Source organism: Myotis davidii, unplaced genomic scaffold (genome assembly GCF_000327345.1).
Source record: "Myotis davidii unplaced genomic scaffold, ASM32734v1 scaffold235, whole genome shotgun sequence".
Classification (NCBI taxonomy): Eukaryota; Metazoa; Chordata; class Mammalia; order Chiroptera; family Vespertilionidae; genus Myotis; species Myotis davidii.
This window is the reverse complement of record NW_006287462.1, coordinates 3,415,739-3,419,296: the sequence shown is the minus strand read 5'-3', so window position 1 is coordinate 3,419,296 and position 3,558 is coordinate 3,415,739. Positions and strand designations below refer to the sequence as shown.

At 40.6% G+C, this 3,558-nt stretch overlaps 1 protein-coding gene across 1 annotated transcript in view; it reads right to left on the bottom strand.

Moving 5' to 3' along the window:
- Positions 1–3,558, bottom strand: part of WDR19 (WD repeat domain 19) — a 79,535-nt gene that overhangs the window by 65,486 nt on the left and 10,491 nt on the right. Inside the window, exons 2-3 of the mRNA XM_006759287.2 lie at positions 1,153–1,244; positions 781–846 (exon numbers count right to left, since the gene is read on the bottom strand). The gene's annotated coding sequence lies outside the window, so the exon portion shown is untranslated. The remainder of the gene's footprint in view (positions 1–780; positions 847–1,152; positions 1,245–3,558) is intronic.

Here is a 3,558-nt window from a genome sequence, read left to right as displayed (position 1 = left end):
TCCTGTGGGCGCTGGGGAGGGAGGAGTGCCCACACCTCGGTGGTCTGTGGGTGCAGTGTCTCCTGTGGGCGCTGTGGAGAGAAGCAGCCCCGGACACTGGCTCTGTGCATGAATGAGGAAGGGTTGTTGCACATTTTCCCTCAATGCTCCATCCTTATATAATAAAAGGGTAATATGCAAATCGACCAAACAGTGGAACGACCGGTTGCTATGACGTGCATTGACCACCAGGGGGCAGAAGCTCAATGCAGGAGCTGCCCCCTGGTGGTCAGTGCACTCCCACAGTGGGAGTGCCGCTCAACCAGAAGCTGGGCTCACGGCTGGCAAGCGCAGTGGCGGGAGCCTCTCCTGCCTCCGTGGCAGCGCTAAGGATGTCCAACTGCTGGCAGTATAGATATAAGAAAGTCTTTGTCCTTTAAAAAGTATGTGAAAGTAACTATTTTTATTAGGCAGGAGATAATATAGTAATACAGCTGGCACATCTAAGGCATGTTTATAATTACATAAGAATTCTTTCAAATGAAATCATTTCTAATCCTGCCTTTAAGCTTCTCTATGAATATATGGGTGTTTCTAAACTCTAACTCATATGCTATTTATCTACATATTTCATTAACTACTTATGATATTAAAAAAATACTTTGCACATGGAGAAAGCAAAAGAGGAGATCGAGGTCATATATCTTATAAAATTCTATTTGATTGTGGCTTTAAGACAATACCTTTTTATCTTTTAGGCAACAAAGCTTGAAAAAGTTTTTCATCCAACTCTGTACTTACCCAGATAAGTTAATTTCACTTCTTTTCTGACCATGGCGATCAAAGATTCTTACAATATGGTCAGCTCTAAAAGCAATTAGAACACAAAAATAAGATTGGGTGTTTCTTTTCTTTATCTCTCTATGCATATAAAAGTTTAGGTGCCATAAAGTGCTTTCAATGTTCTCTCATCATAATTTCATAATTTGAATCTATAAAGTTATTACTGGGGAAAATGTTCCATGAGCTCTGATGTTAATGGAGATGAAGACAGTAAGTACTTTTCCCACCATATAAACATCTCACAATAACTTCTACTGAATAGATGGGTGGTTACGTGGGCATACAACCATTTGGAGTCAGGATGATTTTATAAATTCACTGATTTCTTACCCTGTTACTGCAAGGTAGTTTCCTGATGTTTTTTGCCAGGTAAACTGTATCGGAGCACCAAGCCAATTCTTTTCTAGCAACGAGAAAACACGCTAGAAAAGAACACACAAAACATATGATTAAGGGTTAGTCAGAAGACATGTCAAAATATGATCATGAAAACAGTAGGATTCGGGATGGTGAAGGCTTATGTTAGAGCTTATCCAAAAGAAGTCAACAGTAGAACAAACAAAACGATTAACCAACAAAACAAAAAAGCTCACAATCTGGTGGTTATGGACCTCAATATATATATGAGCAGGTGTGGCTCAAAGGTTGAGTGGCCACCCAGGAACTAAGAGGTCATGGGTTTGATTCCCCGACAGGACACATGCCCAGGGTTGTGGGTTCAATCCCCAGTAGGGGGCATGCAGGAGGTAGCCAATCGATAATGTTTCTCTCTCATTGCTGTTTCTATCTCTCTATCCCTCTCCTTTCCTCTCTCTCAAAATCAATAAAAACATATTTAAAAAACATATAGGGGAGAGTTTATTGTAAAACTTCTTTAATTTGGAAAGTTTTGAATATTAACTTTATAGAAATGTATGTTTCATGTTTTATAGATGTTTAAGATTAAAAGAATGATATATTTCGTTCAAAATTATTTTCTTCCTTTACCCATCAGTTATATTTACTTCATCATTGTGTTTAGTTTGGCCATTGGATGGACAATGTATAAGTTGAAAAATCATTTTTTTTTCCACTTAGACAATCTAGAACTGTGGTTATGGAAGCCACAAACCACACGTGGACTTGTAATTTTATTGAGGAGTTGAAATGTGGGTAGACAAAATTTAATGTGCTGTAAATATAAAATGCATATTGGATTTTAAAGATTATGAAAAAGAATACAAACAATTTCATTGATAATATTTGTATTGATTACATGTTGAAATAATATTTTGGATCTACTGGATAAAATATATCATTACAATTAACTTTATCTGTTTTAAAAATATTTTAATGTAGCTATTAAAATTTTTAAATTATATTGGCTCACACATTTATATCAAACAGTGCCCATCAGAACATCTAGGAACAGAGAACATGAATGAAAACATTTAGATTTTAATATTAGGTTAAATTACAGATTAAACAATGATGCCCATGTGTAGACATATGCAGTTTGCATACTACTATAGGTGGCTTAATATTCACAGTGATGATGCTTCCAATGCTCAAAATTAACCAGTTATCAATAGGTATTTTGTATGTTAAAGAGATGAAATCCATCTCAACTGAAAACAGAGGTGGGAAAAATCACAGGTATATCCAATTTTGTGGAGCATGAAGACATCTTTAAAGAAAAAAAAAGTATAAAAGCATCTTACTTTTGCAATTTTGTGACTACATTTCCCTGGAACCCCTTCCTGCTAGAGAACCTGAATTTCATTAGTTTCATTGGTAGACTTCCATGGGGTCGTACATACTTTTTTTCCCCCAACGGATCTATACAGATGCTCCGCATACAGTGCAGTGGAAATGGTGCGCACTTCACAACCGGAAAACCGAAACTTAAATGTTGCTTCTTACATTAGCTGTAGGGCTTAAAGTCGCTTAAATTGCCTCAAACACAGAATTCTCAACTTTAAACCAGGAATAATATCTCCTCCCTTCAGATTCTTCATAATTGTGAAGAGCTTTAGATGTGTGAGTTATGATGACCGGTCTGTCAATTCCAATTTGCACACTAATAGTCACGAGGAAGCACAAGGACGTATAAAATAACTTTTTAAGTGAGCTCTTCATCTCTTTGCCGGATCGGGCGGGGTGGGGCGGGTACTGCGGGAAAGCAGAAAGACGCAGGAGCTGCGGCCAGGGACCCAGGAGTGGGGTCACCAGAAGCCCAAGCCTGGACACCGTGCCTGCAGAGAATGACGCTCTTGAGCGTCTACACCTGCGTGTGCAGATTTCTCCGTGAATTCTGTATTCTCGCCACCAGGTGATGTATCAATAGGACCAAATCACAGGCAATACGCTTAGAGATTACTCCTTCGGGGGCTCTTCACTCTGGTCAGTGGCACAGCTTGGCAGGGGTTTCGCTCCAAGAGATGAGGCAGCTCGTGACACGCGAACGAGTCCCTTTCATCACGATCCTGCAAACACAGTCCCACGACTCGTTCCTTCCGCGCAGCGAAGTTTGGGCTCTTCTGATCCAGCTGCTCAATTCCGGCCGGACCGGGACTCCCCTTCCCGCACCGCTTCAACTCCGGTAGCGACCCCAGAGATGAGAGGCCTCCCTCTCTGCTTTCTCCTCTATTTTCTTCCCTTTCCCCTCGCTCCTTCAACTGCGCCCCCATTCTCTCCCCCCCTTCCCCACCCCACGCACTCGGAAGAGGGGGTGTCCCTATTCTCAAAGCCACCCTC